We start from the raw sequence: 12,420 nt of genomic DNA on the forward strand, positions 1-12,420 counted from the left end.
TTAATTCTTTCCAAAAAAACCCCGAACACTGAGCTGACAGACCTTATACCACGGGATGCGTTATTGTGGCTCGCAGCGTGGGAGTGCCAGTGCGCTTTACTGCTGCCTTTACAGCCTCTCCTGATGCTAACACACGAAGAAAGCCACTCAGTGCCAGCAGAAATGGATTTATTAAAATTCCCAGCTCCTCCTCTCCCCTGTTTCTATTTCTCCTCCCCCCTGGAAAGGAAATAAATTCGTAATATAGCCGATTTCTCCCTCTCTGAGGAATTTCTCTGATCCTCTGATTCCCCCTGCCTGAAGCTTTAAAAAAAATCACAGCAAAATATTTCAGTCAGGGTTTCCTTGTTTCACAGAGGTCAGTGTGAGGTGAGAGGGGGCAAAATGCAAACAGCACATAAGCAGTCCTGGGAGTGTCCTGCAATCCTTCCAACCGCTTAGACGACACACCAGAGCAGAATGCAAGCAGGTAAAAAACACAGCAGCCATAGGAAAGTCCCTGTGATTACAGAGGACCCTCATTTCACGTCAGGGCAGATGATGAACTGGGGATTATTATACTATTGGCAAAGGAAATTCTGTGGGTGTCGGGATTCTGGACCCAAGTTCAGAATAGGGGCACATGGTTTGTACCGAAAGCATGTGGAAATCTGACAGTGGAAAGTGAGTGCTAAGCTCTGTTTCCATCCTCTGTGGATGCTTAGCAGAGGAATCTTGTGAAAGCTGGGTCTTAACAGAACTACCGTATTTATATTAAAGCCAATTATATATATATATCATAGAATCATAGAACAGTTAGGTTTGGAAGGGACCTTAAAGATCATCTAGTATATGTGTCCCTTCCAACCTAGTGATTCTATGATTCTATTATTTATAATACAATATTATATATCATATAATTATATATATAATTATTAAATACTATTACATCTAATTTTATATTAGATCATAGATTACATATTAATTTTATAAGATCACATATATAGCTTAATTTAGGAATAATATATGCAATTTTATCTAATTTACCTGCATATGAACTGAGTAGAACCTCATGAAATGTGTTTTTAATTATATAATTATATCGTGTATATATGAAATATATAGTATAAAATATATATGATGTGTGATTATATGCTATATATAATTATATATAATTAATGTAAATATTATGTGAAGGACTATGCAGTTCATACACAACCTTTATCGCCTTGTGAGTGTGGCATTCGCATCAAGAAAGAAAAAACATGCTGAATGTATTGATGGGCGTTGTTTCGATCTTTTAAGGATTTTTAAAGCCCACATCAGAAAAAAAAACCTTTCTAAGTTGAGGAAAGCCAACCGGTTTCGCCATAAACCTGGAAGAAATGACTATATTCTTTTTCACGGTATTGGGAACTCTACGTTCATCTTTGCTAGTTTTTGCCAGTTTCATCTCAGAACCGAACATGTAAGCCCTAATATCTGAGCAGTATCCTGCTGCTGTAACTGCAGTGAAAGTAACTCCTATGTAGGAGATTTTTATCCATACAGCTTCCAGCCTAATATCTTCCTTCTTGACAACCAGCACGGTGGAGTTCTGTTACTGTCAAATTATTTTAACATTATTTGTCTGACATGAATGGCTCACTTGGTTTATTTTTAAATATTTGTCGAATCAACTGCTCGTCTGCCAAACTGTTAATGAAAATGCTACCAAGCTGATAATTTCCAATTCTCCAAATGATTCCAGCACATCAGAGATGACTTATTCAGTGGGCATACTGCAAATAGCCCTTCTTGGTTGCTCTTCTTGATAGACATCTCAATGTAATACTGAAAGGTAACTCTTTGAATTATGCTGAGGCAACACTGAAAGTTCCTCTTTGCTCTATTGCCTTGCCAGGAACTACCATTGTATCTCATATTTCTCTATCCCACCTCTAACCCCATTTCCCAGCTCCTTATATTACCAATTTGTTTTCTTTACTTGGTTCACAGTTAAGGCCAAGAACATAACACTGAACGGCACAAGTTTTCTTTTATTAACGTTATTCACACCCTGACCTGTGAATGGACTGATGTCTGTCCTGCACGTAAGGGTGTTCTGCTTTACTTGTAATTAAGAACTGAAATTAAAAACAATAGGAATTTTCTTGAGGTTTCTTTGGTCCAAAGAGAGAAAGAAACAAAATGTTCACTGAGATTTTAGTAAGGCATGGTCTGAAACACAAAGTCCTGTAGTTTCTTGTGGAGGATGCAAAGGTGATCGTTTCTATTCTTTTTCCTTTCTAGCAATTATGAATCTTTAAACACTTGGGGGAAAAAATATGAGGCCACAAACTTCCGCAGTTGGCAAGGCTGGTAGCAGAGACAACCAGCTACAGAATGCAAACTTGTCAGCAAATTCAGAAAGGAGTTAAAAAAATGAGGACCTCCAGGTTAAAGAGAAATGGTGTGCCGAGAGAAAGATCCACAAAAGAAAGAAAAAGGAAAGGAAAGCAAAAATCAGGGTGAACAGAAGTTCGAGAGGGGTAGATGGAACTGAGTGTCAGACTAGAAATAAGAAGAATTAATAGGTTGCTGTGGAGGGATCTGGACAACTCTCAGATCAAGCCCAGAGGAACATAAATATAACATTAATCACCAGCTTACAGACATCTCCTGTGCTTTGTCGCCCATGACTCCACATTTTGTTAAGACACAGAAATGTATGTATTTATGTAGTTTACAATCATTTAGTTTGAACTGAAAGTGTATATCAGTCAGCTATGCATACTTCCTCTGAATTTATTCTCTTTTGCAATGTATAAGCCATGAATATGATTGATTTGCTTTACAATTTTGCATAAAACTCTTCCAGCTGCAGGTAGGCATATAACCTCATAAACAGAGAGAGAGCCACGTATGGAAATGAGGTTTCATCACTGCATCTTTTAATAAGCTCTCTTTTAATAACCTCTTTTTTTTTGGATTCAAAGACCTCATTCTGAAGTTAGTCAATTCAGATGAATTCCCTCCCCAAAAATGTGAATGGGTGTCTTTCATGTATCTTGTAACCTAACTGGAATCTGTTCTCCAAATAGGTTAGTCCTGCATTCTTTATGACCTTTTCATCTGAGAACATACTCAGAAGAGGCTCCATTGTCTCCCTGCTCTTGGTAGGCTCTACCAACACTACCTACATGCTGCACTGTCAGTAAGTCTTTTGAGTAGCAATAGCCTTCTTCTTTGTGGAGATAAACAAATGTCAACTCTGCAGTGTCCAAGGGTGGAGTAGGAAAAGCCTAACTCAAGGGAAAATAACCCAAAAGAAACTCAGGTAAGATCTGTATAATTTCAGAAAGTCAAACGTTCTCTTTTTTTTACTTTAGTGGTTAATATTCTTGCTGATGGAAAAAAACCCAAGAAGCTAAAAGTGCTGATCCATAATCAGCATAAATACCCCCAGCACCACCAATAACAGAGAAAGCATTATTTAGAAATGAAAGAAAATCAGGCAATTCCAAGACCAATCTTTTCACTAACAGGAGGAGAAGAAAAAGGAAGCTAATTCACTCTGGACAGTTTCTTTTACTTTGTCCTGGGGCATATGCTCCGTCTCCTTTTGTCCCCTAAATGCATTTCCACTGGCCATGACAGTGCTGGCATTGACCTTTTGCAGCCAAAATAGCCTGGAAGGAACGAACCATGAAAAAGGAGCCAACCAGATAAAGTGGCGATGCAGCCATGGCCACGGACCCGGGGAAAAACTGCTGTAATTAGCAAGGCCTGTACAAAAATTGATGAAAACCATAGTCCTCATGAATGTGCTGCCTTCCTGCCCCATTGGCTGTATATTACCTCACTCAGAGCAGAGTGGAGCAAAGCCGTCGCCTGCAGAGCTCCTCACACACCCTGGCGAGACGGGTCACCTCACCATCAATGCCTTCCTACTCTGCTAGCAGAGACCCATCTCTGGACTGTGTGCTGTGGAGGGCTTTAATTAAAAGTTAATATTTACTCCATGTTCCCCCCAACGATCTCATTCCTTTCTCTCTGCTGTTTTTAATTCCCTGCTCAGCTAGAGTTCAGAGCTGGCTGACCCTAGGACCTTTATTATTGTACCATTTCAAAGGCTAAAATGTTGGCCAGGAGGAAGAAACAGGCTCCTCCCTGAAAAGTGACAAAAAGCTTACACTATGAGGACAAAAGCATCTTTTCAAGGTGGAAAGATAGGTCTTAATAACTCACAAATAACCTGATTGTACTAGGTGGTTATACTTAAGTGTCTGAAAAAGTAATTATTTGAATCAAAATATTTCTCTTTCTATAATGACATTATGCTGCCACAAACTCTTTTTTTTGTCAGTTTTGGTACTTCTATAATAGTTACCAACACGTTTGTCATTTTTCTTTCAGTTTGGAAATCGAAGGAAATAAAACCTAAAACCTGCCCACCTGTGACTATGACATTCACAAGCTCTGTATTCTTGAGAAAATCTGTGCTGAAATGGATATTTCAGAAGGGAAAGGTATTTAAAATGTTCGTGGGTTATTTTTTGCATCTGATGGAGACACTTCTCTATCAAACTGAAAGTTAAAGCATGTTGCCGCTGGTGTTTCTAGATCTCATATAAAAAGCAGACTGATAAACACAAGGGTAAACATTTCATGTAGTAGCTCAGATGCCATTGAAAAAATCAAAAGTTTTCAGTTCTTAGGACACATTTCGGTTGCTTCATTTTTTGGGGGCTCTTCTTCATTTTTACCAGTCACTGTATGGAGAGGTATAAACTCTTGCTTTGAGGAAGCTCGTGTTACTAGAGCTTATGACAAAGACTATTTCCAGCTGTGGGAATTATTCTGAGTGAACCCTCCTTTCCCACCCCCCTTCCCTGAGCCTTAGGAATAGTTCTTAAACAAAAATCTTAAGATAAAAATGTACTGGCAGAGGATCTCACTATGTGCCCTGGAGTTTCCATGGCATTTGGTAAACCACTGCAGCTTAGTACATTTGTTAAGTGAAGAAGATAGAAGAGAAACTTGTAACTGCACTGAGACAATCCCTTTCCTCTGGCACCAGCATCCCAGTCAGGCATCCTCTTGGTGGTGGAAGAACTGTAAATATTCACACGGGGACCTGGTCGTACCCATGCAGTGTTGCAGGAAAAGGCTCTTTGCTGGCAGGTGCTCTGGGCACGGGGGTACATTTCTTCCAGTTACTTTTTTTTCCTATTTTTTTAACCTAGGCCCTTGCACAGATGTTGAATGCCATCGGTTATTGGATTACTTGCAGCTGATGTTGTGCCCTGCTCTATGGGCATGAGCTGGCAGACGCTGTCATCAGGCACAAGCTAGAAGCCCAGGTGAGCAGCAAAAAAAGAAAGAGATCCCTCAAACTGAGAACAAGCAAGTGTCAGCTCCAGTGTTGCTAATAAAATAGACTGTCCACCTCCAGATTATGAACAATCACCCTATTTTCCTTCTCCACTGCGGGGGCATGCGGGGAGTCCAGGTACTGGAGGGTATTTCATGAGCACGGGGCTGGCACACACCACCATGGAAAAACATGTTCAGTGCTGCTGCTGTGTCCGTGACTCGATGTGCATCTTCAGGGCGTGTAGGGTGGGTCGGAGACGGGACTCAGTAGATTACAATGGGACTCACTGTTTGCCATAGGAGGCTGGCAACACAGGAGGTCTTATTTCTCAATGGAGTGAGTCATTTGATCAGCATCAAATATCTGTTAAGTAGAGTGATGGGGTGGATCCAAATGTTAAGAGAATCTTGTTTTAAATATACCATTCACCACTCCGGACCGGCTTGTGCTGTGTAAACAACATCCATCAGGGATGGAAATATATTTGGTTAATTCCATCTGGGGCTGTGAGGTTTCCTGCTTCCTTACAGAGCTGAGACTGGTTTTCCAACAACGTGAAATTCGCCTCAGAGCCCTACATCCGATGATATGTAAGCCTTCCCATAGAAAAAGAAAAGCCAGAAGTACAGGATAAATAAAATCAGCTAATCTGTGCGGTTATCCGTCTTCTGTACTTCAGCTTACTCAGCTGAAATGGCTTGCTGGTGCCCCAGGAAAACTTTTGGGAAATGGCATCTAAAAGAGAGCGAGACAAAGACTACACTTTCTATGATACATTTGTGATCCAGTGTTGGCTTTATCCTATGCAGCTCTCAGCATCCTCAAAGCTGCAATCTTTGGGCATCGAGGCACCTTTGCACCTTTGTTTGTTTTCATTGAAATCAGCTGGAGTTTTGCCTTCAACAGTAATGGGAGCAAGGTTGAATCCTTCAATGCTTCCTTCCCAATTTTCTCCCTCTGAACAGGAGAGAGAACTATAGGAACTGACCTCAGCTCGAGGTAGGGATACTTCTTGTTGCCTTTCAGCAGGCTGGAGAAGAGTCAGATTTTACTGACAGTTAGCACTGAAGCTGCCTGACTCCTCGAAACACATCCAGAAACTAAACCTAAGCTGTATTTGATGCTCTTGGCAGAGAAAACCACCTAGGTCGGTATGAACATGATTTCTTCTGGTTCTGATGAAGTACTCAGTAGTGAGTTAGTATTTGTGTGTGAAGTGGAGAGAAGGAAGGAGCACTGGTACCAGAGACGTGCTGCAAAAACCCAACGCTTTCCCCAGCACTGTGCTCGTGTCTTTGAGTTCAGTTGCCAACTACTTAGTTGAACAAACAAATCCAATGTGTAATAATTAATTCCTCCTAATTTGATAATAATGCTAACGGTAAACAAAGTTGCTGTTCAGTCTTGCGGAGCACATGGTGCTCTGTTGGTTCTGGCTGCATTTGCCCATAGGTAGTAATCAATGAAATTAGAGCAAATTAGAGCACTGTTTTAAGAGGAGGTGTTAAGCATTGTAGAGTTTTGACAGCAGACATATTCTCCGTTTCTGCTGCAAACTCCATGAACGTGGGCTCAGAAGAAAGACTGCAAAGCCTGAAACAGCCAGGGGGTTGGGAGCAGAACGCTTTCCCTGGGAGCACAGCAAACTGAACACTGTCAGGCAGTGAGTCATACTCTTCCATAATCTGTTATCTCACACAAGTGCCAGTGTTTTCAGTCTTTCTTTGCTTGTAAATAAATATATTTTAGTTCCCCTTCTCCTAAAAAAACACATTTAGGGTGTAGGAGAAGAGTTGAATTTTAAAGATGTTTTTCCACACTGTTCACTGAAGTGTTTGGAAAGCTAAATCAAGAAGTACTGATAGTTTAGGTTTCTCTTTCTATCTCTTTACAGATAAGAAGTTATCTAAATTGTATTATTAATTAAAAGAATCACAAGAAGTACCTAGGTTGACCAGTGAAAAAATACAACTGGAAATCAGAAGGGAGAGAGGATGTAGCTTTGCTGTTTTCTACCTCCTGCTTGGTCAGCTTAATTATAGGTCAGCTTAATTATAGGTCAGCTTTATTTAAACACCTTTCTTTTCGAAAAACAGGAAGAAGTCTCCTTAAAAGTTTCTTATTTAAAATGAGTATTCCTATGGATAAATGGGTAAGACAGAAGTTATTTGAGAATTTTTAATATGTATTTTTTAGCCATTGCCAAGTTCTTGCTCAAGGAACTAAAGTGAATGTCTGTAGTGCTCCTTATGGCATCACTCAAACAATCCTTCCCTATCACATGGTCCTGAACTCCCTCTATCACATGGTCCTGAACTCCCTCCAAGCCTCACCAGCATCTGCAGGATCCTGTATGGACCGGGTTCCTCCCTGGGCAGACCCGCCTGCTACATCCTAGTTTATGTTTCCGAGTAATGTGCGTGACTCAGGCAACAAACACGTGTGACAGCTCACAAGCAGCTCTGTGGAGGATTTCACACTGAATAGACACATGATTCATCACCTTCTTTTGTTGACTGTATCCTATCCATGGAGTGATGCAGATAAGCAGCGCTGACCCTATAAATTTCCAAACACCAAATCCTGCTTTCAGGAAGCTATCTCTTTTCCAAATACTCAACAAATACACAGAGGAAAATGTGCAATAAGGAAATAGAAGAGCAGAACTGCAATTAGCATCTGTCACATGCTTAAGTCTGATCTCTTAGTCCTTAATGAAGGTTTTTGGATGCCCGAAGAGAAGTGTGTTGTGCTTAAAGGAGTATCCATGAGAGAGAAGGATGCTGAATGTGCCAGTGTCTGGCATGCATCAAGCAGTGTGGATTTGGTCCTTGGAGCTGCCTCTGCATCTGCAAAGAGACCCACTAGAGTCATCACAGCTCTGTGCAGCAGGAGCGGCCTCAGTCCCTAATGTGACAGAGTAAAGGTCAATTACACAGTCTTATTTAGTTGGATTTGGAAAAAAAAATTACCCAGGCATTTATTTACAGCAATAGAAAGGCTCAGTGTGTCTTATGATAAACTGCTGCCTGAAGCCCATTTCCATCTGTAATTGTTAACACAGCTGATTATCATCCCTGAGTTAAAGGAATCGCCCATTATTCTGGGATGCACATCATGACTCAGCTCCTGAGAGTTATTTTGAGTGGCAGAGGAAAGTTGCCAGGCTGGCATCCCCTCCTGTTTTCTTTGTGGAAATAGGATATGGCTTCGCACGACAGGCATTTTATCTGTGGAACAAAGAAAGTGCGTCCGTGCTCTGTGAACTCTCTGTAGGGATTACACGGACTGAAGCCATAATTGTATGCTCTGATATTGTTGATGTATTATAAATGGTCCATTATTCATCCACATGAAGAAAGCCAGAGGAATGGAAAGTTAAAACGTGAAACTAGTGAGCACAAAAACCAAGCAAGTGATTCATGCTGCATGGAAAATGGGCTTCACTGGGTGTGTGTATGTAGGTCTGTAGCTCTGTAGAATTAAAAACAACTACAGGAGCAAATAATTTAGCTTACTGACAACAATATTTGCCTTTCAGTCCCGAAAAATGCATGGGTAAAAATGGCACGTACACCCTGGGTGAGACTTTGTTCACCAGATTGGTTTCCCCAGGTGCCTTTCAGCTTTTTCTGATGGCAGAGGGAGGTGCAATTATGTTCTACCCCTGTGAGGATGGGGATAAGAGGGCAGAGAAGAGTTTGCCCAGCATGTAAAAACAACATGACAAGAACAATTAAACAGATTTGATCTGACTGTCTTATTGCCTCCTCCTCTCATCTTCAGTTACACTGGGTTCGGAGGGTTTCTCGTTCACTCCCTTTTTTTTGAGAGAAACTCCCTTTTTGAGAAACTCCCTTTTCACTGGAGGGGTTCAGTAGGAAAAATGATTCTCATCACCCTGCTTCCTGCTGATCTGCAGATGGGAGCTGGAGGGAGCGAGCACTTCTTATCCGGTACTCAATGTTTCTACCACAACTCCCTCAGAGACAGTTTTTGCTCACCTTGCTTTCAGCATTTTCAGCCTAATTCTGGAAACACACCCATAATGCTGTGGCCTAGGGCTATTTCTTTGCCTGCTTTAGACTATTTCTGTAGTCCCTTTGTTGAAGAATCACAGCAGAAAGACTGCATATTGTCTTTCCTGAATATCCTCTCACTCCTTGCTGAAAAGGCTCTCTCATCCCTCTGCTGAACAGTGAAATTTCAAAATGTAAAAGCAAATGAAACACGGTTCATATTCGGATATAAATTTCTCGCTCAGAATTTCCTCTCCTAGATTTTGAACTTTATTCCTTCCTTAAATATTCTCCAGTGAGGAATGAGGGACCCATTAACCATCACCATTTACAAACTGATCATGCACCACAGGAAACCAGAAGCCCTTGGGGGCAATGGGAAGTTCCCAAGCAATGACCCGAAACTTTAAAACTGGCAAAGGAATGAAGGAGTGAACATCCCAAATGTCCAGTTAGTCAGTTTTTTTTGTTATATTGTGTGTGGTCTGTGTGAAAAACTAGCCTCATCTCACAAACTCTGAGACCATCCATCAAAAAGATGTTTTATGTGCACACTCCATGATAAAGTTATCAGAAACCCATGAGGAGGTTTCTAATGTGAGTTATGCAATCCAGGAATAGATGAGACAGGACAGTCAATTCACTTTTAAACAGGAGCGTGAGCCTAGTGCAAAATCAGCAAATCCAGGCGACCATGGGTATTGCAGACAAGTTTGAACAATGTTTTATTTACAGCCTCTCAAATGCCTAAATCTCAACAAAGCTGCAAATCTAACTCATTCCCTGCGTGACTTGGAGGAAGGAAGGAGAGTGCAGATGCTAGCAACAGCTTTTAATATTAATTGCATTCTGTAGCACCCACCTAACTTTCCAGTAAATTTGGAGAGAGAAGGATCAATGATTATGAGACAGAGAAGCACAGGCACAGATGAATTGGTCCTGGGTAGCTGCACTGAAGAGAAACCTTAGTGAGACCTTAAAAGGCAACTTGGAAAAGAGATTAGTTTCAGGTACAGAATTAATCTTTCCTTTCTTAGCTTACACTTCTTTTTAATCTGGGGGAGATTTTGACTTTTAGTAAGGGAACAAGTTGTAACAGAGCAGCACTGCAGAACAGCCCTTAGGGTGCCTGTGAACCAGAACAGGTTTGGGAATCAGCAGCGCAAGGTCCACATTCATCATCTAGTGATCTGCAAAAAGGAAAAAGCCATCCTGCCAGACGTTGCCTACAGCTTTACCAGCAAGACAATGAATTTTAAGATCTTGACAATCACTTTAAGACTGAACAGCAAGAGGCAGAGCAGGAGAGCAGTGCTGGAGGCAGGATGGTGAGACCATTGGATACATGCTCCTTATAATGCCAACGTAAGACAGAGAGGAGCCTGACGTAGCCCTTCCTTCCTTCCCAATCACTGCCAGATTTTCTTACCTACCTAAGTTAGTTCAGCGGCACTGTATTTGCCCCTTAAAACTTGTGCACTTCTGGACAGAACTTGCCCCTACAGGAAATACCCATCTCATGGGGCAAGCAGGACTGGCAGTAGTTCAGCCTCTGTTTGGGACTAATCCTGCAGATTGCAGAGTGAGAGAGAGGAGACACAGGACAAAAAAAATATGACAGGCATTACTGCAATATCTGCTGGAGGAATTGAGCTCAGGTACAGGATGGACCAAGTCAAAGCTTGGCCAAGGAGGGCACATCTTCACCTGGTTGAACAAGGAGCATGGTGGAAAACTCCTTAGGTCTTGACAAGAGATACCAGCAGTGCAGAAGAAGCTGGAGGAAGCAAAGAGGAAGGGAGTCTTGGAGAGATAGGTCTGGTGTGAAAAAGTCCTCTCGGGTACGTAGCTAAGATTTGCCCCTTGTGCAGTTTCTACCCACTGCAACTGCATTTCACAAATCCTCTAGCACGCAAGTTCATAGGGAAGAGCCTAGAGGAAGGCTGAGCGTGTAGAAATTGGATGGTAAAATTTCTCTAGCCAAGGTGTCTCCAGTGACACAAACAACACAATTCCAGTTTTAGACTGCAAGTGCTCATAACAAAATCTAAGAAATACCAACATACAGAGGAACCACAGTTGGAGATTTAAAAACTTTTGTTACTTCCCTGGAAAATCTGGAAAATTCTGGCTGCTCAAGAAATAATTATCAGTCATGAAAGATTTAAGCCTTTAAGTGGCACTTTGCCATCAGAAACAAAGGTGGTGTGCATCAAAAATACTGTTAGTCTTGACTGCACCTGTTGACCCCGACCTGGTGGCAGATGGAACACATTAAATGTTTCATAACAGACAAATACTGCACCACTGCACACAGAATGGACTCAGGACTTCCCATAAAATGATACATTGAAAATTCACCCTTTCTCATATACTTACCAACACCTAACAAGGCAATTAAATCTGATTCCAAAGCCACTGCTCCTTCCTGGGGGTCCCACAGCCTTTCTATCCTTTCGTCTTTAATTTCAACCAGTGCCACTCTCTGTTTAACTTGAGAACATGGATATCCTCCAAGTTTAGGCTCATCCATGAATCTGCACATCTCATCAGTGATCACAAGCAATCAGGGACAAGAACAGTTGGCAGAAATAAAGTAGGTTTTGCAGCAAGACACACTTTCCCCCTGAACTCTAGACCAAGCAATCTGTGCATGCTCTAAGTCTGGAGGAGTGTCAGACAGTGGTTACTGAGAGCCACCATGGGTAGATGCCTGGTTTAAGACTTCTTCATGATCCTTTGATGTATCCATACAAGAGAGAATAGCAAGGATTGACAAGCCCAAGCAAAGACAGACTTTTATTCTGAAAAAACCTACTTAAATCCCATCTGCTGCTATGTAACGTATATCCCAGAGGAACAAAACAGGGTGTAAAATAAGATATTCGGCCTGTTTAATCCAAAGATGAAAACAATTACACAAGTCAGTCTAAACAATCCCAGAAGGATTTGAACATATGAAACACAGTCATTGCAAGAAGCGGAAGGAAGGGAGATCTCCACCAGCTTCAGTTTCCCTTGGCTTTCTTGGGCTTGTATGGGAATTTGGCCCAGAAAACCGTC

The 12,420-nt window shown here is 41.5% G+C and overlaps 1 long non-coding RNA gene across 1 annotated transcript; it reads left to right on the forward strand.

The window, feature by feature from the left end:
• The first annotated feature begins 279 nt into the window (after window positions 1-279).
• LOC128852355 (uncharacterized) lies at window positions 280-5,568 on the forward strand. Its single transcript, XR_008450153.1, has 4 exons — window positions 280-469; window positions 3,063-3,298; window positions 4,378-4,490; window positions 5,208-5,568. It is a non-coding gene; the product is annotated as an uncharacterized LOC128852355 (long non-coding RNA).
• The last annotated feature ends 6,852 nt before the right edge of the window (window positions 5,569-12,420 follow it).

Source organism: Cuculus canorus, chromosome 5, assembly GCF_017976375.1.
Source record: "Cuculus canorus isolate bCucCan1 chromosome 5, bCucCan1.pri, whole genome shotgun sequence".
Classification (NCBI taxonomy): Eukaryota; Metazoa; Chordata; class Aves; order Cuculiformes; family Cuculidae; genus Cuculus; species Cuculus canorus.